Below are 23,645 nucleotides of genomic sequence, written 5' to 3'. Positions count from 1 at the left end.
AATGATATATCTTCCCATAAAAACTACAAAAGGAGCATTCTGTGCAACTTCTTTCTGATCTATGAATCCATATCACAGAGTTGAACCTTTCTTTTGATTGAGCAGTTTTGAAACACTGTTTTTTTAGAATCTGCAAGTGGACGTAAGGAGCGGTTTTAGGTCTATGGTGAAAATTGAAATATCTTCCATAAAAACTACATTGAAGCATTCTGTGAAACTTATTCCTGATCTGTGCAGCAATCTCACAGACTTGAACCTTTCTTTTGATTGAGCAGTTTTGAAACACTCATTTTGAAGAATCCGTAATTGGATATTTGAAGCGCTTTGAGGCCTACGGTTAGAAATGAAATATCTTCCCATAAAAACTATACAGAAGCATTCTGTGAAAATTCTTTCTGATCTGTGCATTCGTCTCACAGAGTTTAACCTTTCTTTTGTTTGAGTAGTTTTGAAACACTCTTTTTGTAGAATCTGCAAGTGGATGATTGGAGCGCTTTGAGGCCTATCATGAAAAACAAAACATCTCCCCATAAAAACTACCCAGAAGCATTCTGTGAAACATCTTCCTGATCTGTGCATTCATCTCACGGAGTTGAACCTTTCTTTTGATTGAGCAGCCTTGAAACACTCTTTTTGTAGAATTTGCAATTGGACATTTGTAGCACATTGAAGCCTATGGTGAAAAACGAAATATCTTCACAGAAAAACTACACAGAAGCATTCTGTGAAACTACTTCTTGATCTGTACATCAATCTCACAGAGTTGAACCTTTCTTTTGATTGAGCAGTTATGAAACACTCATTTTGAATAATCCGCAATTGGATATTTGGAGCAATTTGAGGTCTATCGTAAGAAATGAAATATCTTCCCATAAAAACTACACAGAAGCATTCTGTGAAACTTCTTCCTGATCTATGCATTCATCTCACAGAGTTGAACCTTTCTTTTGTTTGAGCAGTTTTGAAACACTCTTTTTGTAGAATCTGCAAGTGGACATTTGGAGCTCATTGAGGCCTATCCTGAAAAACGAAACATCCTCCCATAAAAGTTACACAGAAGCATTCTGAGAAAATTCTTCCTGATATGGGAATTCATCTCAGAGAGTTGAACATTTCTTTTGATTGTGCAGCTTTGAAATACGCTTTTTGTATAATTTGCAAGTGGACATTTGGAGCGTGTTGAGGCCTATGTTGAAAACCGGAATGTCTTCCCATTAAAACTACACAGAAGCATTTTGTGAAACTTCTACCTGATCTGGGCATTCATCTCACAGATTTGAAAATGTCTTTTGATTGAGCAGTTTTGAAACACTCTTTTTGTACAATCAGCAAGTGGACGTTTTGAGCGCTTTGTGACCTATGGTGAAAAATGAAATATCTTCCCATAAGAACTACACTGAAGCATTCTGTGAAACTTCTTCCTGATCGGTGCAGAAATCACACAGAGTTGAACATTTCTTTTGAGTAAGCAGTTTTGAAACACTAATTTTGAAGAATCCCTAATTGGATATTTGGAGCGCTTTGAGGCCTACGGTGAGAAACAAAATATCTTCCCATAAAAACTGTAGAGAAGCATTCTATGAAACTTCTTTCTGATTTGTGCATTCGACTCACAGAGTTTAACCTTTGTTTTGTTTGAGCAGTTTTGAAACACTCTTTTGGTAGAATCTGCAAGTGGACGTTTGGAGTGCTTTGAGGCCTATCATGAAAAATGAAACATCTCCCCATTAAAACTACCCAGAAGCATTTTGTGAAACATCTTCCTGATCTGTGCATTCATCTCATGGAGTTGAACCTTTCTTTTGATTGAGCAGCTTTGAAACACTCTTTTTGTAGAATTTGCAATTGGACATTTGTAGTGCATTGAGGCCTATGGCAAAAAACAAAATATCTTCAAAGATAAACTACACAGAAGCATTACGTGAAACTTCTTCTTTAGCTGTACATCAATCTCACAGAGTTGAACCTTTCTTTTGATTGAGCAGTTTTGAAACACTCATTTTGAAGAATCCACAATTGGATATTTCGAGGTATTTGAGGCCTATTGTGAGAAACTAAATAGCTTCCGATAAAACCTACACAGAAGCGTTATGTGAAATCTCTTTCGGATCTGTGCATTCATCTTACAGAGTGGAACCTTTCTTCTGATTGTGCAGTTTTGAAACAGTCTTTTTGTAGCATCTGCGAGTGGACAATTGGAGCGTATTGAGGTCTATGGTAAAAAACGAAATATCTTCCCATAAAAACTACACAGAAGCATTCTGTGAAACTTCTTTCTGATCTGTGTATTCATCTCTGAGAGTTGAACATTTCTTTGGATTGGGCAGTTTTGAAAAACTCTTTTTGTAGAATCTGCAAGTGGAAATTTGGAGAGCATTGAGGCCTAAGGTTAAAAAAGAAATATCTTTGCAAAAAAACTACACAGAATCGTACTGTACTACAAGGCTACAGTAACCAAAACAGCATGGTACTGGTACCACAACAGAGACATAGATCAATGGAACAGAACAGAGCCCTCAGAAATGATGCCGCATATCTACAACTATCTGATCTTTGACAAACCTGATAAAAACAAGAAATGGGGAAAGGATTCCCTATTTAATAAATGGTGCTGGGAAAACTGGCTAGCCATATGTAGAAAGCTGAAACTGGATCCCTTCCTTACACCTTATACAAAAATTAATTCAAGATGGATTAAAGACTTAAATGTTAGACCTAAAACCATTAAAATCCTACAAGAAAACCTAGGCAATACCATTCAGGCCATAGGCGTGGGCAAGGACTTCATGTCTAAAACACCAAAAGCAATGGCAACAAAAGCCAAAATTGACAAATGGGATCTAATTAAACTAAAGAGCTTCTGCACAGCAAAAGAAACTACCATCAGAGTGAACAGGCAACCTACAGAATGGGAGAAAATTTTTGCAACCTACTCATCTGACAAAGGGCTAATATCCAGAATCTACAATGAACTCAAACAAATTTACAAGAAAAAAACAAACAACCGCATCAAAAAGTGGGCAAAGGACATGAACAGACACTTCTCAAAAGAAGACATTTCTGCAGCCAAAAAACACATGAAGAAATGCTCATCATCACTGGCCATCAGAGAAATGCAAATCAAAACCACAGTGAGATACCATCTCACACCAGTTAGAATGGCCATCATTAAAAAATCAGGAAACAACAGGTGCTGGAGAGGATGTGGAGAAATAGGAACACTTTTACACTGTTGGTGGGACTGTAAACTAGTTCAACCACTGTGGAAATCAGTGTGGTGATTCCTCAGGGATCTAGAACTAGAAATACCATTTGACCCAGCCATCCCATTACTGGGTATATACCCAAAGGTCTATAAATCATGCTGCTATAAAGACACATGCACACGTATGTTTATTGCTGCACTATTCACAATAGCAAAGAGTTGGAACCACCCCAAATGTCCAACAACGATAGACTGGATTAAGAAAATGTGGCACATATACACCACGGAATACTATGCAGCCATAAAAAATGATGAGTTTGTGTCCTTTGTAGGGACATGGATGAAACTGGAAAACATCATTCTCAGTAAACTATCGCAAGGACAAAAAACCAAACCCCGCATGTTCTCACTCATAGGTGGGAATTGAACAATGAGAACTCATGGACACAGGAAGGGGAACATCACATTCTGGGGACTGTTGGGGGGTGGGGGGAGGGAGGAGGGACAGCATTAGGAGATATACCTAATGCTAAATGACGAGTTAATGGGTGCAGGAAATCAACATGGCACATGGATACATATGTAACAAACCTGCACATTGTGCACATGTACCCTAAAACCCTAAAGTATAATAAAAAAAAAAAAAAAAAACCTGCACATTGTGCACATGTACCCTAAAACCTAAAGTATAATAAATAAATGAAAAAAAAAAAAAAAAGAAAATTCTTTCAGTTCTGTGCATTCATCACAAGGAGAAGAACGTTTCTTTTGATGAAGCTGTTTTGAGAGACACTTTTTGTAGAATCTGCAAATGGACATTTGGAGGGCTTTGAGGCCTATGGCAAAAAATGAAATATCTTCAAATAAAAAGTACAAAGAAGCATTCTCTGAAACGTTTTTCTGATCTGTGCATTCATCTCACAGAGTTGAATCTTTCTTTTGATTGAGCAGTTTTGAAAGACTCTTTTGTAGAAACTGTAAGTTTACATTTGGAGCGCATGGAGGCCTACGGTGAAAAACGAAATATCTTCAAATAAAAACCACACAGAAGCATTCTGTGAAAGTTCATTCTGATCTGTGCATTCATCTCAGAGAGTTGAACCTTTCTTTTGATTGGGCAGTTTTGAAACACTCTTTTTGTAGAATCTGCAAGTGGACATTAGGAGAGCATTGAGGACTAAGTTGAAAAAAGAAATATCTTCCCAGAAAAATTACACAGAAGCGTACTGTGTAACTTCTTTCAGTTCTGTGCATTCATCTCACAGAGAAGAACCTTTCTTTTGATGTAGCAGTTTTGAGAGACTCTTTTTGTAGGATCTGCCAATGGACATTTGCAGGGCTTTGAGGCCTATGGCGAAAAACTAAATATCTTCAAATAAAAACTACACAGAAGAATTCTGTGAAACTTCTTTCTGATCTGTGCATTCATCTCACAGAGTTGAACCTTTCTTTTCTTTGAGCAGTTTTGAGACACTCTTTTGTAGAAACTGCAAGTGGACATTTGGAGCGCATGGAGGCCTACGGTGAAAAACGAAATATCTTCAAATAAAAACTACACAGAATCATTCTGTGAAAGTTCTTTCTGATCTGTGCATTCATCTCAGAGAGTTGAACCTCTATTTTGATTGAGCAGTTTTGAAACACTCTTTTTGTAGAATCTGCAAGTGGATATTAGGAGAGCATTGTGGCCTAAGTTGAAAAAAGAAACAACTTCAAATAAAAACTACACAGAAGCATACTGTGAAACTTCTTTCTGTCCTGTGCATTCATCTCACAGAGATGAACCTTTGTTTTGACTGAGCAGTTTTGAAAGGCTCTTTTTGTGGAATCTGCAAGTGGACCTTTGGAGCACTTTGAGGCCTGTGGTGAAAAACAAAATCTCTTCAATTAAAAACTACACAGAAGCATTCAGTGAAACTTCCTTCTGATCTGTGCATTCATCTCACAGAGTTGAACCTTTCTTTTGATTGAGCAGTTTTGAAACACTCTTTTGGTAGAATCTGCAAGTGGACATTTGGAGCGTTTTGAGGTCTATGATGAAAAATGAAATATCTTCCCATAAAATCTACACAGAAGCATTCTGTGAAACTTCTTTCTGATATGTGTATTCATCTCAGAGAGTTGAACCTTCCTTTGATTGAGCAGTTTTGAAACACTCTTTTGGTAGAATCTGCAAGTGGACATTTCGAGCATTTTGAGGCCTATGGTGAAAAATGAAATATCTTCCCATAAAAACTGCACAGAAGCATACTGTGAAACTTATTTCTGTTCTGTGCATTCAACTCACAGACATGAACCTTTGTTTTGACTGAGGAGTTATGAAAGGCACTTTTTGTGGAATCTGCAAGTGGACATTTGGAGCGCTTTGAGGCCTGTGGTGAAAAACGAAATATCTTCAATTAAGAACTACACAGAAGCATTCTGTGAAACTTCTTTCTGATCTGTACATTCATCTCACAGAGTTGAACATTTGTTTTGATTGAGCAGTTTTGAAACACTCTTTTTGTAGAATCTGCAAGTGGACATTAGGAGAGCATTGAGTCGTAAGTTGAAAAAAGAAAATAACTTCCCATAAAAACTACACAGAAGCATACTGTGAAACTTCTTTTGGTTCTGTGCATTCATCTCACAGAGAAGAACCTTTCTTTTGATGTAGCAGTTTTGAGAGACTCTTTTTGTAAGATCTGCCAATGGACATTTGTAGGGTTTTGAGGCCTATGGCGAAAATGAAAGATCTTCAAATAAAAACTACACAGAAGCATTCTGTGAAACTTCTTTCTGATCTGTGCATTCATTTCACAGAGTTGAACCTTTCTTTTGATTGAGCAGTTTTGAAACACTCTTTTGTAGAAACTAGAAGTGGACATTAGGAGAGCATTGAGGCCTAAGTTGAAAGAAGGAATATCTTCCCATAAAAACTACACAGAAGCATACTTTGAAACTTATTTCTGTTCTGTGCATTCATCTCACAGACATGAACCTTTGTTTTGACTGAGCAGTTATGAAAGGCACTTTTTGTGGAATTTGCAAGTGGACATTTGGAGCGCTTTGAGGCCTGTGGTGAAAAACGAAATATCTTCAATTAAGAACTGCACAGAAGCATTCTGTGAAACTTCTTTCTGATCTGTGAATTCATCTGACAGAGTTGAACCTTTGTTTTGACTGAGCAGTTTTGAAAGGCTCTTTTTGTGGAATCTGCAAGTGGACGTTTGGAGCGTTTTGAGGCCATTGATGATAAACGAAATATCTTCCCATAAAAACTACACAGAAGCATTCTGTGAAACTTCTTCCTGATATGTGTATTCATCTCAGAGAGTTGAAACTTTCTTTTGATGGAGCAGTTTTGAAACACTCTTTTTGTAGAATCTGCAAGTGGGCATGGGAGTGCATTTAGGCCTAAGATGAAAAAAGAAATATCTTCGCATAAACACTACACAGAAGCGTACTGTGCAACTTCTTTCAGTTCTGTGAATTCACCTGACAGAGAAGAAAATTGCTTTTGATGTAGCAGGTTTGTTTTTTTTTTTTTGAGACGGAGTCGTGCTCTGTCACCCAGGCTGGAGTGCAGTGGTGCGATCTCAACTCATTGCAAGCTCCGCCTCCCGGGTTCACCCCATTCTCCTGCCTCAGCCTCCCAAGTAGCTGGGACTACAGGCACCCGCAAACACGCCCGGCTAATTTTTTGTATTTTTAGTAGAGACGGAGTTTCACCGTGTTAGCCAGGATGGTCTCAATCTCCTGACCTCGTGATCCGTCCGCCTCAGCCTCCCAAAGTGCTGGGATTACAGGCTTGAGCCAACACGCCCTGCCGATGTAGCAGTTTTGAGAGACTCTTTTTGTAGAATCTGCAAATGGACAGCCAGGCAGCTAGGCAGGCAGATTCATAAGTAAATTCTTTGCTGGCCTCCCACAAGCAAGGGAAACAGGAACATAGGACAGCCAGGGTGACACCATTTTAAAATCAACTCCATTTGAAAACCAGGAAGGCACATTCTTTGCCAATCACAAACTATGGTCATAAGATATTTACAATTGAGGAAACAGCCCAGAGATACCTACAAGGACACCCTCCTACAACAGCAGAAAGTCCAGATGTCTCAATGCCCATAATAGTATACGCTTTCAAGATAATTATAATTATGCTTCGATGTACTCACACACTAAAATGTCAATGATAGATTCCTTTCCTTCTTTTTCTATCTTTTCTCTTTCTTTCTTTCTTTTTTCTTTCTTTCTCTCTCTCTTGCTTTCTTTCTATCTCTCTCTTTCTCTCTTTCTTTTTTTTTTTTTTCCAACAGAGTCTCACTCTTTTGCCCGCGATGGAGTGCAAATGTTATGATCTTGGCTCACTGCAAACTCTGCCTCCCCACAAACTCCGCCTCCCCACAAACTCCACCTCCCCGGCTCAAGAGAGCCTTCCACCTCAGCCTCCTGAGTAGCTGGGGCCACAGGCGTGTGCCACCACACAGGCTAACTTTTGTATTTTTAGTAGAGATAAGGTTTTTGCCTTGTTGCTCAGGCTGGTCTCGAACTCCTGAGCTCAAGCAATTTCCTGGCCAGCTGGCCAGCCTCCCAAAGTGCTGAGATTACAGGAATTAGTCATTGCACCAAGCCAATAGTTTTCTTTTCTTTTCTTTTCTTTTTTTGAGATGGAGGCTCGCTCCGTCCCCCAGGCTGGAGTGCAGTGGCGCGAACTCCGCTCACTGCAAGCTCCGCCTCCCGGGTTCACGCCATTCTCCTGCCTCAGCCTCCCGAGTAGCTGGGACTACAGGCGCCTGCCAACACGTCCGGCTAATTTTTTTTATTTTTAGTAGAGACGGGGTTTCACCGTGTTAGCCAGGAAGATCTCGATCTCCTGACCTCGTGATCCTCCCACCTGGGCCTCCCAAAGTGCTGGGATTACAGGTGTGAGCCACCGCGCCTGGCCTTCTTTTTCTTTTTAATTTTTTTATAGAACAAATTTTAGTTTAAAAACAGAATCGAGGTCGTGCTATGTTGTCCAGGCTGATGTTGAATTCCTGGGCTCAAGCAATCCTCCCACCTTGGCCTCCCAATGCTGGATTACAGGCATGCGCCACCAGTAGTTTCCTTTAAATCAACAGAATAATAAACTTGGTCATGCTTCCAGGCCACCCACAGGTAGACACAGTTTAGCTTAGTCTCTACATAGATAAGACTCCTATATAAGAAAAATATAAAGACGAGGCATTCCTCTGCTTGCTTTCTGAGGACACCCTACCCTGTATTTGAGTAGCCTTCAATAAACCTTCCCTCCCCACTGAACTCTGTGACTCGCCTGGAATTCCCTCTTGCACGAGATCCAAGAACTTTCTCTTAGGGTCTGGATTGGAACCCCTTTTTTTTTGGCAACACAAGGACATGCCAATTGTAACTTTAGATGTACAAACTAAGTCTAGCCCTTAATTTTTTTTTTTTTTTTTTGAGACTAACTCTCATTCTCTTGCCCAGGCTGGAATGCAGTGATGTGATCTCGGCTCACTGCAACCTCTGCCCCCTGGGTTCATGAGATTCTCCTGCCTCAGCCTTCCAAGTAGCTGGAATTACAGGTGCATGCCACCAGGCCTGGCTAATTTTTTTTTTTTTTTTTTTTTTTTTTTTTTTGAGAAGGAATTTCATTCCTGTTCTCCTGGCTGGAGTGCAATGGCATGATCTCAGCTCACTGCAACCTCCGCCTCCTGGGTTCAAGTGATTATCCTGTCTCAGCCTCCTGAGTAGCTGGGACAGGCATGCACCACCACACCCAGCTAATTGTTGTATTTTTAGTAGAGACAGGGTTTCACCATGTTGGTCTCGAACTCCTGACCTTAGGTGATCCACTTGCCTTGACCTCCCAAAGTGCTGGGATTACAGGCATGAGCCACCGCACCCGGCCTTAATTTTTGTATTTTTAGTAGAGAGGGAGTTTCACCATGTCGTCCAGGCTGGTCTCGAATTCCTGACCTCAAGTGATCTGCCCGCCTTGGCTTCCCAAATTGCTGGGATTACAGGCATGAGCCACCGTGCCCAGCCTAGCTCCTAAAAATTAAAGTTGATTCCATGCTGATAATGTTGATCTCAAGCTTAGATAGGAGTGCAGGTGCAGAATAAAGACAAGACTCATTCTTCTACCTACCCAGAGACATCTGCACACTTGACTCTTCCTTTACTGTCTTTTTCTTTTCAAACATCCAATTTGTCTTCTGTAAAATGTAGATTTACCAGGCAGTAGCTAGAGTCTCGCAGGAATGTAGCCATTCGCCTTACCACCTATCTGCCCTTTTTCCTAAAAGCCTTTCCCCCATTTAAGGAAATGTGTAAATAATAAATCCCCTGAAACTCTCTTGAGAAAAACAGCCACAGATGTACCTGTGGCTTGTATTTTTTCCGGAAGCACCCTCAAGCTGACTTAATAAACCTTGATGATTGAGATTTATGCCTTGGTCATTCTATTCAGACATCAGAAGGACCCATGGGAAGAAGCAGAGAGAAAGGTCTGTAGGAAGAGGCTAAGAAGCCCAATCTTCTCCCAGAAAATGGACACTTCGGGTGGTCATGAATTGCAGGGCTATTGGTACTGGGGTGAGTAAAGAGGAAGAGAAAGAGAGCAAGGCCCCAAGGAGAAGGCGAAACAGGGAGGGAGGGAGGGGCCATGCCCTGTTCTCCCCTCCTCCAGTGTCCCTGCCCCTCCCCAACCTCAGAATTCCCATTGCTCCTTGAGAACTCAGACACTAGCTTCCCCACCAAGGCCTCCTCCCTCTGTATTCCCCCAGCCTGTCCATTCTCGGCCACACTGACTCTGAGTCTGGTCAGCTGCTTTTATGCCTGTCTCACCCAGTTAACTTAAATTCCTTGGGGTCAGGAACAATGCTTTCTTCTTATTTTCCATGCCACAGCTCCAGTTACTGTGACAGACACACAGAAATATTGGTTTGGAGTCGATTATCTCAGGGATGCAGCTAAAGTAAATGTGTCTTGTATAGAGTGGGCATAAGGCTGCTTTAATGAGGAACGAGCAAGTCCCAAGAGGGACTCGAGTCACAGAGTTCAGTGGGGAGGGAAGGTTTATTGAAGGCTACTCAAATACAGGATAGGGTGTCCTCAGAAAGCAAGCGGAGGAATGCCTCATCTTTACATTTTTCTTATATAGGAGTCTTGTCTATGTAGAGACTAAGCTAAGCTGTGTCTACCTGTGGGTGGGCTGGAAGCATGACCAAATTTATTATTCTGTTGATTTAAAGGAAACTACTGGTGGCGCATGCCTGTAATCCAGCATTGGGAGGCCAAGGTGGGAGGATTGCTTGAGCCCAAGAATTCCACATCAGCCTGGAAAACATAGCACGACCTCGTCTCTATTTTTAAAATAAAATTTGTTCTATAAAAAAATTAAAAAGAAAAAGAAGGCCGGGTGCGGTGGCTCACGCCTGTAATCCCAGCACTTTGGGAGGCCCAGGTGGGAGGATCACGAGGTCAGGAGATCGAGATCGTCCTGGCTAACACGGTGAAACCCCGTCTCTACTAAAAATACAATGAGCAAGGAAAACTTGAGCTGCAACCACTTTGCATTTCAGATGAATTAGAGCGGTTGTTATCGAATCTGCCACCAGAGGGCGATCCAGGTAAAAAGATCTTCGGCCTACTCTTCAGCCCGGTGACCTGATCTTCCCCCGAACTCAGATCCTTGCTGCCTACCAGAAACAGCAGACACCTAAATCCAATGTAGCTTGCCAGGATCTCAGGGAATGAAATTTTATAGTTTGCTGGCATTTTCCTCAGGGGAGCAGAGGCAAGGAAACAATCAAATCCGGGTTTGCGCCACTGCACTCCAGCCTGAGCAACAGAGCGAGACTCCGTCTTGAAAGAAAAAAAAAAAATCAAATCGATGGTCTGCTGTTTGCTGGATGAAAAATAAGACTGCCTAAAGGCAATGTGTTTAGTACAAAGGTGTCATAAGCTCTGAGCTGGTTCCTACTTTACCAGTTTCTGGAAGTGTGACATCATTAAAGCAACCATTCTCTTTTCTGGGCCTGGTTTTCCTCTATAAAATGTCAGTTTAAGTTCCAGCCTGTCTTGGGATGTCATCAGCCTTTACAACCTACCTGGGCTATGGCCCTGAGATTAAGTGCACAGTGGAAGCTTAGTCCCCTGCTTTTCTGCCTCTCTTAGGGAACCACAGTCATGGAAACCAGCACTTGCTGCTGTAGAAACTGCCAATATCTTGGACATTCCCCATATTCTTTCCCAGACCAAACAGGCATAGCCAAAGGAGTGAGACATGCAGAAAAATGAAAGAAGCCCAGGGCATTGTTCAGCAGTGAGCCTAAAGTCTGTACGTGCAATAGCATAATATTCATGCAAATTCTTGCAAAACGCAAAGCTGATGGCATATGACTTATGACTCATTCTTGTATATAACAGTAGAACAACATGCAACTGAAGAAAGCACTACTCAGGATGGAAGCAGCCTTGGGAGGGAGGCAAGGGGTAGTGAGGAGGGAGAGAATGAGCTGTTTCTGTAACATTTCGCTTCATAAGAGAGTTGGATGGACTTCAAGCATCTATGGCAAAATGTCACCTCAGATAAATCTGATTGGTTCCAAATTATTTTCTGTAATCCTATGTTTGACTCATTCTTTTAATTAAAAAGAAAAAATATTTAAAGTAATTTAAAAAATAACAGAGCTCACCAGCCCCTTAGAGCACAGCTTGGTCTAGGGTAGTTTCTTTAACTAGCAGAGCTTTCTATAAATACAGACATACGTTCACAAAGTATCTTTAGGTTTCCCAGGCCCAGGAGGGGTGGGATAACACTAAGGGAGGGAGATCTGCTCTTGGAGGAGGGACCTGCTCTAACCAGCCCTGTAGCTCTGCAAATCTTTGGGATTTTGTCCTTATCTGTAAATAGGGATGAAGTTTGTCCCATTTATCTCACTCAGTTATAATGTGCATCAGATGAGATGATATTTGTAAAAACAACTTGAAAATACAAAATGATGTACACAGGTATTATTTAGTTGTCAAGCTGTAAGTCCTGAGGCCTCATTTATATTAACAATAGTAATAACAACAACAATACAGACTGGGCGCGGTGGCTCACACCTGTAATTCCAGCACTTTGGGAGGCCGAAACGTACAGATCATGAGGTCAGGAGCTTGAGACCAGCCTGGACAATATGGTGAAACTCAGTCTCTACTAAAAATACAAAAATTAGTCGGACGTGGTGGCGTGCACTTGTAGTCCCAGCTACTTGGGATGCTGAGGCAGAAGAATCGCTTGAACTCAGGAGATGGAGGTTGCAGTGAGCTGAGATCTCACCACTGCACTCCAGCCTGGGTGATAGAGTGAGACTCTGTCTCAAAAACAAACAAACAAAAAACAATACAATGGCAAGGGAAGAAATAAAAGGAGGGTGTGTAATGTGGTAAGGAGGGAAGGAAAAATGAAGAAAGAAGAAAACCCGATTGAAAATAGCCAAGAAAACAGCTGCCCTTCTAAGATACTGACTTGAGGGCTTTCAAAATAATGGAAATTTGCTTCACAAAAAATAATCCCAATGGTCATGGTCATTAGAATTTAGAACAATATTTATATGGCTCCCTGTGGTGAATCAACAATTATTTTCTATGGCTTCAATTTTCAGAGTTTAAATAATGAACATAGCAATACCACCAAAGAAACGTTCATTAAATATCAATATAAAATAAAGTGGAAGAAAAAGAGAAAAACAGCAAGCTACTCACTGCAGTGTTTCCAACCGAGACTCTGTTCTGCAAACCCTGGGGGATCAGCGTGGATTGAGCTATTACTAGAGGTTGGGGTTAAACACGGTAGGCTATAGACTTTCTGGGGGAGAAACAAGTCAATCTCTATTCTGAAAACCTGGCACTGCCTAAGAAAATCCAAACCCTTCAAACGGAAGCTTTGCAGGAGTGTAGTTAATGGCGTAAAAGAGTGCTCAGAGACTCACCCACAGAGACTTTCTGATAGCTGATGCCAGGGACAGCAAAAAGCAGAATGTCCAGTTGGGGATAGTTAACCAAGCCCCTCTCAATTCTTCTTCTTGAGCCCATCCTCTGCTCACTGGTCCCCATTTTATAACCATGCTCAAGGAGCCTAGGCTTCTCTTCTTCTCTTACAGCATGTTTAATATCACTACTTTATGCATTCTGTACTGTTGCAGGCTGAAGGTGACATTACACTTAGAGGGATCCACAGATTCAAGAGGCTGCTTGGGGAGGGCAGCATAGTGAGGTACAAGGACTTTGACATCAGAGAGGCCTGGATTCAAGTCCCAATTTCTGTGTGTGGTAACCAGTCTGCAAGACAGCCTGTGATGATTCCTGCCTCCTCGTATTCATGTCCTTGTTAGTTCCCTTGCACATTGAATCAGGGCTGGCTCTGGGTGACCAATAGAATGTGGAGGAAGTGATGGGGTATGAATTCCAAGGCTAGGTCACAAAAGGCATTGTGTCTTCCACCTCTTAGATCGCTCTCTCTGGGGAAGCCAGCCACCACTCTCCAAGGACTCTCGAGCAGCTTCATCTACAGATCCACATGGAGAAGAACTAAGGGTTCCTGCCAATCACCAGCACCACTGTGCCAGCCTTGTAAGTGGGCCACCTTGGAATTGGAGCCTCCAGTTCCTGCTCACATCTGACTGCAACATCATGAGAGACCCTGAGTTTGAACCACCCAGCTGAGCTGCTTCTGAGCTAACCCACTGAAACCATGAGAAATAATCATTATTGTTTCAAATCCTAAATTTGGGAGTGATATGTTATATAGCCATATTAACAAGAACTTAACCTTTCTAAGTATTGGGGGCATTTAGGGCTGATATTCTTTTGGGAGGCACCTGTACAGATGTATCAATTGTTCAATTATTTAAATATTTCTAAGTTGCTTGGTAAAAAGTCCTGTGCTTGAATTAACCTGATCTTGAATTGCAAGCTCCCTGAGGTGCCTTGCAAAGACAAATCAAATCCTCCTCAGAGGAAGGTAACATTATCCTTGCCCTCAAATTATTTCAACAAGCATTTTACAAATACCATGTTCAGCACACAACCAAAGATAAACTGACATATGGTTAAAAACAGAATTTTTTCAGACACCCAGAAGACATCCTTCACTGAGGGCTTATGTGATAGAAAAATTAAGCATCTGATGACAATGGATTCAGTGTATGGCATGGAGGAATAAATCAAAAGTTGGGAAAGGTGTAAATGGCCCTAATGAGAAAGGAAAGAGGCTTCCATTGCTTCCCGAGACTGGGAGCCGTCTCTCTAAGAATCACAGAGAACAAATCTGTCTCTTTGCTGTTCTCCAGAGGGTAGTTGGACCTCAGATGGGTTAACCAGAGAACCAGGACCCCCAGAGCCCAAACTCCCATTTTTCTGAAAATTCCCATGTTCAAGTTTAGCTGGAGAACATCCAAGTTGCCTCTTCAAGGTAGCTGGCGCCATGGACCTTTAAAAGGGACCAAAGTGTTCAGAGGACCAGGAATCCTTACTTGAATGTTCTAGACTGCATGACACCTAGAGATTCGTAGAAAACATGACTGAGGGAAAATGCTCCTCTAACCAGAAGGATGGAGACTTAGACAAGCTAGTATCAGACTGAGGGGAAAAAATGTGTTTTTTTTTTTTCACCAAGTATGTAAAAAAATTAAAACCCACTGTAGAATATTGGCAAGATCTTCAACAAGTCTCTCATTATACAGATGAGGAAATTAAGAACCAGGAGGTTAGAAATTCAGTCCCAGCATGCTGACTCACAGACCATATGTAGCCTTTTCTTACACCCCACTGCTCTGATGAATATTGCTCAACACTATTTCTTCCTTACTCTTAGGATATCAGTGCCTTAAATATGTCACAGACTACATGGCACTTGTTTCCCAACAAGCTAATATTGACCCACACAAACTGAAAGCATCAATTTGACATTATTTGTAGCATCCCCTTTGTCCTTTTCTTTCTAAACCCAAATTCCAGTATCCACTGCAACCATCTAGGTAGGCATCCACAAAAGGTCTTTCTTCTGATCCTGCCAACTCATCATGGCACACGGTTTTGAGTAGTGCCATAGAGAATATCTTATTTCTCTGAGCTTTAGTTAAGAGTGATATACACTGGAAACAAGGAGCTTCCTGCTTCCTTTTTGTAAATTTTGATAAGGGATTCCCCAGTGGTCGGAATTTGCCAAGGACCCCCAGCCCCATTCATGCATGAGCTCCTTATCCCTAAAGATGACCAAGGAGAGCCTCAGTGCCTCTCTGCCAGTCTTGGGAGGCCAGGAATGATCCACATAATTTCAAAGATTTCTCCCAACTCTAAGAACTCTGGTCATATAGGGGGAGGAATGTATTAATTACTAAAAATAATTAAATAAATGATTTAGCATAATTTCTGGGGTGCCTACTCTGTTTTACCAGCTACCCCTTCCACCTCCATCTACCACCATGATTTTCATTATCTTCTCTGCACCTCCATGGCAACCTCTGTCGTGGTCTGGAGAAACTTAGCTTTCAATTCCAACTATCTGTCAAGACCTGAGCAAGTCCACTAACTCCTCTGAAACTCAGGCTCTTCAGTAAATGGGCCTAATGAAGAGGAAAGAGGCTTCAATTGCATCCCAAGACTAGGACCCAGCTCTAGGAATCACTGAGAACTAATTCATCCACATCCACTTGCTATTCTCCAGAGGTAGCTGGACTTCAGATGGGATAACCAGAGAACAAGAACCTCCAGAGCCCAGAGTCTTATTTCTCAAAATTCCCATGTCCATGCTTGGATGGAGAACACCCAAGTTGCCTCTTTAAGGTGGCCTGAACCATGGACCTATAAAAAGGACCAGCATGTTCAGAGGACCAAGCATCCTTACCTAAATGTAAGGCTCTCTTCCTGCATCATGACATTGCTGTCAGGAGGGACTGTTTTAGTTTTTTTTTCACACTGCTATAAAGAAATACCTGAGCCTAGGTAACTTATAAAGAAAAGACGTTTAATTGGTTCATGAATCCACAGGCTGTACAGGAAACATGGCTGGGGAAGCCTCAGGAAACTTACAATCATGGTGTAAAGAGAAGTACGGAGAAGGGGAAGCAGGCTTGTCTTACATGGCTGCAGCAGGAGGAAGAGAGATGGGGAGGGTGCTACACACTTGTAAACAACCAGGTCTTGTGAGAAGTCTATCATGAGAACAGCACTAGAAGGATGGTGCCAAACCATTAGAAAGTGGCCCTATGTCCAATCACCTCCCACCAGGCCCCACCTCCAACACTGGGGATTACAATTGAACATGCGATTTGGGTGGACACACAGATCCAAACCATGTCAGATAGTAATGAATGTGGAGGAGCAGCCCAGTATCCAGCACAAAGGCTCTCAGTAAACAGAAGACTCAGAAGCGGGGCCACCCTGTCTCAGGAGCACTGATTGGCCTGCCCTTCTTTCCTGCAGCCTCTTGGAGGGCAGGGTCTGTGTCTTCTTTATCTGTACCCCGAGCCCCTAGTCCTCATGGCTGGCAGGCACTTCACGAACTCATTACTCCAACATTAGAGGTAGAGAACCAGGAGAGTGGCTAAAAACAAGATTTAGACGCTTTAAGCAGGTAATATAGAAACACAGCCAAATGTTCTTAGAGATGAGTTATACTTTTCAGCTTTACTTGGCCTTTTAATATGACTGCTACTGCTTTAGCATATGTCAAAATAATTGACCAAAATGGGCAAAAAGTCACTGAGAATGAAAGCACTTCCATTAAGGAACATTTTATTTTCCATGAGGTCTTTGAGAACTTAGAGAGAAATTGAAGCAATAGTGAAATAATAGAGAGTAGGCTGCTGCAATTAAATGTGATTTACCACAACTTAAGTATCACTTTCAGATAGTGTCAAATTAAAGCATTTAAGAAGATTGCTGAAAATAGGAGACTTTTTTCTTATCTAAGTGAAATGCTGGCACACGAGGCCTCCAAAGGGAAACTGCCAGATGCTGCTTTATGTGCTTGGCGTGTTTGTGCCTAACATCTCCTTAGTGTTTTTGAATTTTACATTATCTGCAAAATTGCCACTTCATTAGAACTGCCTCAGAAACTCCCTTTTAAACGATGGAGGTAGCTGTCAACGTGCATCTGTGCTGCCCCATTCTCATTTCAGAAATGTGGTAGTTATTTTCAAAAATACCTTTTTATTTAATTTTGAATTTTGTATGCCTTCAGGAAAAATATTCGTTGGTTCAGGAAGTCAGAGGGATGACTTTAAAATCAGTATATTTAATATATCTCTTTGTCTAAACGGTTAGGAGCTAACAGTTCCTGAAGTTCGACCTCATTGCAGTGATATATGGCATAAATCCCCAACATAATTTTGTTTTAGCTTTGACAGTAGTCTTTTACAATTTGAGGTTTAAAAGAATTTGAGTAAAAGTGGATATAGAATACCCTTTCTTTCTTTCTTTCTCTTGCCTTATTGCCCTGGCCAGAACTTCCAATACTATGTTGGATGGGAGTGGTGAGAGAGAGCATCCTTGTCTTGTGGCAGTTTTCAAGGGGAATGTTTCCAGCTTTGGCCCATTCAGTATGATATTGGCTGTCAGTTTGTCATAAATGGCTCTTATTATTTTGAGGTATGTTCCTTCAGTACCTACTTTATTGAGAATTTTTAACATGAAGGGATTTTGAATTTTATTAAAGAACTTTTCTGTGTCTATTGAGATAATAATGTGGTTTTTGTTTTTAGATGTCTTTATGTGATGAATTACGTTAATTGATTTGCATATATTGAACCAGCCTTGTATCCCAGGGACGATGCCAACTTGATCGTGGTGGATAAGTTTTTTGATTTTCTGCGTATTTGGTTTGCCAGTATTTTAGCGATAATTTTTTCATCAATGTTCATCAGGGATATTGGCCTGAAGTCTTCTTTTTTTGTTTTATATCTGCCAGATTTTGGTATCATGATGATGCTGGCCTCATAGAATGAGTTAGGGAGGAGTCTCTCCTTTTCAATTATTTGGAATAGTTTCAGAAGAAAGGGTATCAGCTCCTTTTTGTATTTCTGGTAGAATTCAGCTGTAAATCCATCTGGTCCTGAACTTTTTCTGGTTGGTAGGCTATTTATTACTGCCTCAATTTCAGAACTTGTTATTTGTCTATTCAGGGATTCAACTTCTTTCAGTTTCAGTCTTGGAAGGGTGTGTGTGTCCAGGAATTTATCCATTTCTTCTAGATTTTCTAGTTTATTTGGATAGAGATGTTTATAGTATTCTCTGATGGTTGTTTGTATTTCTTTGGGGTCAGTGGTGATATCCCCTTTATCATTTTTTTATTGTGTCTATTTGATTCTTTTCTCTTAGAGGAAGTAAAATTGTCTTTGTTTGCAGATGACATGATCCTATATCTAGAAAATCCCTTCGTCTCAGCCCCAAAGCTTCTTAAGCTGATAAGCAACTTTAGCAAAGTCTCAGGATACAAAATCAATGTGCAAAAGTCATAAGCATTCCTATATACCACCAAGAGGCAAGTAGAGAGTCAAATCATGAATGAACTACCATTCACAATTGCTACAAAGAGAATAAAATACCTAGGAATAGAGCTAACAAGGGAAGTGAAGGACCTCTTCAAGGAGAGCTATGAACCACTACTCAAGGAAATCAGAGAGAACACAAACAAATGCGAAAACATTCCATGCTCATGGATAGGAAGAATCAATGTCATGAAATTGGCCATACTGCCCAAAGTAATTTATAGATTAAATACTATTCCCATTAAACTACCATTGATGTTCTTCACAGAATTAGAAGAAACTATTTTAAAATTCATATGGAGCCAAAAAAGATCTCATATAGCCAAGATAATCCTAAGGAAAAGGAACAAAGCTGCAAGCATCATGCTAACAGACTTCAAACTATGCTACAAGGGGACAATAACCAAAATAGCATGATACTGGTACAAAAACAAACACGTAGACCAATGAACAAAATAGAGAACTCAGAAATAATTCTGCACATCTACAACCATCTGATCTTTGACAAACCTGACAAAAACAAACAATGGGGAAAGGATTCCCTATTTAATAAGTGGTGCTGGGAGAACTGGCTAGCCATATGCAGAAAATTGAAGCTGGACCCCTTCCTTATACCTTATACAAAAATTAACTCAAGATGGATTAAAGACCTAAATCTAAACCCCAAAACTATAAAAACCCTAGAAGAAAATCTAGGCAGTACTATTCAGGGAATAGGCATGGGCAAATATTTCATGGTGAAATCACCAAAAGTAATTGCTACAAAAGCAAAAATTGACAAATGGGACCTAATTAAATTAAAGAGCTTCTGCACAGCAAAAGAAACTGTCATCAGAGGCTGGGCATGGTGGCTCATGCCTGTAATCCCAACACTTTGGGAGGCCGAAGTGGGTGGATCATGAGGTCAGGAGTTTGAGACCAGCCTGGCCAATGTGGTGAAACCCCATCTCTACTAAAGATACAAAAAATTAGCCAGGCATGGTGGTGCACACCTGTAATCCCAGCTACTCAGGAGGCTGAGGCAGGAGAATCGCTTGAACCTGGGAGGCAGAGGTTGCAGTGAGCCGAGATTCCGCCATTGTACTCCAGCTTGGGCAACAGGGTGAGACTCCATCTCAAAAAAAAGGGAAACTATTATCAGAGCGAACAGGCAACCTACAGAGTGGGAGAAAAATTTTGTCATCTATTTATCTGACAAAGGTCTAATATCCAGAGTCTACAAGGAACTTAAACACATTTACAAGAAAGAAACAAACAACTCCATTAAAAAGTGGGCAAAGTACATGAAAAAGACACTTTTCAAAAGAAGACATTCATGCAGCCAACAAACATGAAAAAAAGCTCAACATCACTGATCATTAGAGAAATGCAGATCAAAACCACAATGAGATACCATCTCATGCCAGTCAGAATGGTGATTATTAAAAAGTCAAGAAACAACAGATGATGGCAACGCCGTGGAGAAATAGGAACGCTTTTACACTGATGGTGGGAATGTAAATTAGTTCAACCATTGTGGGAGACAGTGTGGTGATTCTTCAAAAATCTAGAACCAGAAATACCATTTGACCCAGCAATCCCATTACTGGGCATATAACCAAAGGAATATAAATAATTCTGTTACAAAGATATATGCACACGTATGTTCACTGCAGCACTATTCACAATAGCAAAGACATGGAATCAACACAAATGCCCATCAATGATAGATTGGATAAAGAAAATGTGGTATGTATATACCATGGAATACTATGAAGCCATAAAAAGGGATGAAATCATGTCCTTTGCAGGGATATGGATGGAGCTGGAAGACATTATCCTCAGCAAACTAATGCAGGAACAGAAAATCAAACACCATATGTTCTCACTTATAAGTGGGAGCTGAACAATGAGAACACATGAACACAGGGAGGGGAACAACACACACAGGGGCCTGTCGGGGGGTGGGGTTGGGGGAGGGAGAGCATTGGGAAAAATAGCTAATGCAGCTGGGCTCAATACCTAGGTGATGGGTTTACTGGTACAGCAAACCACCATGGCACACATTTACCTATGTAACAAACCTGCACATCCTGCATATGTACCCCAGAATTTAAAATTTAAAAAGAGTGGATATAGATATAAATATGTAAGTGTAGATGATATAAACATATTGATGTAGGTGGCAAGGTAGGAAAATATTAGTTTCATTTGTAAATTTAAAAAGCAATACACATACACAGAGAGAGGATTCAACAAATTAGCCTGGGGTTCAACAAATTAGTGTGGTTTATTCCAGGCTGAGGTCAAGGCTTGCTGTGGTTCAAGTGCCTAAAGTTCATTTCCCAGGAAAAAATAAAGTGGAGATTTAAAAGCAGTGGTCAGAAAGGATAACTTTTCTTTTTTTCTTTTGAAACAGAGTCTTGCTCTGTCACCCAGGCTGGAGTGTAATGGCATAGTCTCAGCTCACTGCAACGTCTGCCTCCTGGGTTCAAGCAATTCTCCTGCCTCAGCCTCCCGAGAAGGTGGGATTAGAAGCATCTGCCACCACACCCAGTTAATTTTTGTATTTTCAGTAGAGATGGGGTTTCACCATGTTGGCCAGGCTGGTCTCAAACTCCTGACCTCAGCTGATCCACCTGCCTCAGCCTCCCAAAGTGCTGGGATTACATGCATAAGCCACCAAGCCCGGCCAGAACATTTTTGTAATTAGCAAAAGCCAAGGTGAATTACAGTTGATAGATTGCATGAACAATATTTGGCAAGCTTGATAAAATATGTGGGATATGAACACTTTATTGAAGACAATTTACATCAGATCCTATATTTATATAAAATGTTAATATTTTATCTTTTATTCTATAACTTACTTTTTTCTAAACAAGTGAAATGTTTGTTTGTATAGACATGTGAACATGAAGTTCCGTTTGTATTAACATCCAGTTGTTTGTTTATTGGTTAAAAATGATAATGTTCAACCCCATTGAAGTGAGGGGGGCAGAAAGATGCTGACCTCAGTAACTTTGGAAATGTTTTAGTGTGTAATACTAAAATTGAAAAGAACTGAATTTAAGCACTGTACTGTAGTTGATAATATTGCTTCCCATGGGTCAATAATTCTGATACTCATATATATATATATATATATATATATATATATAGGAATTAAATAATTGAGTAAATGAATGGCAAATGTTGGGAACAAGATTTCTCTCTTTTGGGGTAAAACTTTACAGACAAGCAAGGGAATTAGGAGAATAGAATGAACCATGTGGTAAAGGATTACAGTTGGAGAGATCAGTAGGAACTCATGTCTAGCTTAATATAGAGGTAAATGGTTACACATAGAAATATTTATAGATATGTTTTATATACAGGTGAGTATACATTCATATATTTCCTTGCTTTGTGAGGTGAAAGTACCTGAATAAAACAACACCAAGTAGCAACTAGCACGCCTAGCTCCCAGATCTCAGTTTTTGATGCCATTCTTCAGTAAAAGGAAGCAAGGCTCCTTGGAGAAATTGCTATCAAGGACTGGGGCAGAAAATATACAAGATGAAATTGGAGCATCTTGTAGTGCTTGAAAGTAAGAAAGTGTTGGTTTTGTTGTTGTTGTTGTTTTAAAAAGCATTGATGGGTATATGTCAAAAGGACAACAGAAGAGCTCTGTGTGTGTGAAAGAGCTCCCAATGACAAAACTGGAATGATTATTTAATTGATACATACTAGATATACATATTTTGGGGGTACATGTGATAATCTGATACATCCATATAATCAAATCAGGATAATCAGATACCATCACCTTAAATATTTATCTTTTCTTTACACCAGGAACACAGTTTGAACAACGAAATAAATAAAATGATGGTAGATTATAAAACAAAATATACTTGTATAAATAAATTACTGAATAAATAGGGAAGATGAGGCAAATATCCCATGTTGAAGAATTCCAAATAATTGATGTAGATACTGTGCTCTCAAGGAGGGGGGCATACATTTTCACTCCTAAGTGTGGGCTGCTCATAGTGACTTCCTTACAGAGAGCACAGTGTGGTAAAGGGACAGGGTGAAGGGTAACCTTGCAGTGGAGAAATCTAACAAACACGTCTTCAGTCATCAAGGTCAACATCAAAGCGAAAGGTCATGATGATAGTATGTTCCCTTGATATGTGATGAAAATGGCACATTACCTTCATGGTCCTCCTCCTCAAAACCCATAACCCCAGCCTAATCATGAGAAAAGTGTAAAATTCCATTAGAGGGGCATCCTGCAAACTACTTGACCAATAGGCCTCAAAATTATTAAGGTCATAAAAAAAGGAAAGTCTGAGAAACTGTCACATCCAAGAGGAGCCTAAGGGAACACGGTGACTAAGTGTAATGTGATATTCTGGATGGGTTTCTAACACCTAAATAGGACATTAGGTAAAAATAAGGAAATCTGAGTAAAGCATGGACGTTAGCTAATAATAATAATGTATCAATATTGGTTCATTAATTGTAACAAATGTGCCACAGTAATTTAAGATGATAGCCATGGGGGAAACTCGGTACAGGCATATGGGAACTCTACTGTTTTATCAACTGTTCTGAAACTCTAAAACTGTTCTTTAAAAATTAAGTCTATTGTTAAAAACTCAAACAAAATGATACGGGCTATAGGCTGGATTACAATTCAAGGCTATGGACATACACAGAAGAATATTATTAACATTGATTTGACTTATTAACAGCAAAGGTATTTAATTTTCTGAAAAGATTTTCAATTGACCAACTTAAACACTTCATTCTCCAAGCATGATCTACACAGTTTGAGAAATATAATAAGAGAAATTGATAAGGTTTTTTCAGCATTGCAATAATCGCCTTAGGTCTTACTTGCCTGTTTAATCCTTAAAATAACTCTAGGAGGAATATGCTATCTCCAT

The sequence above is a fragment of the Symphalangus syndactylus genome, chromosome 24, assembly GCF_028878055.3.
Source record: "Symphalangus syndactylus isolate Jambi chromosome 24, NHGRI_mSymSyn1-v2.1_pri, whole genome shotgun sequence".
Classification (NCBI taxonomy): Eukaryota; Metazoa; Chordata; class Mammalia; order Primates; family Hylobatidae; genus Symphalangus; species Symphalangus syndactylus.
This window is presented reverse-complemented; position numbering follows the sequence as displayed.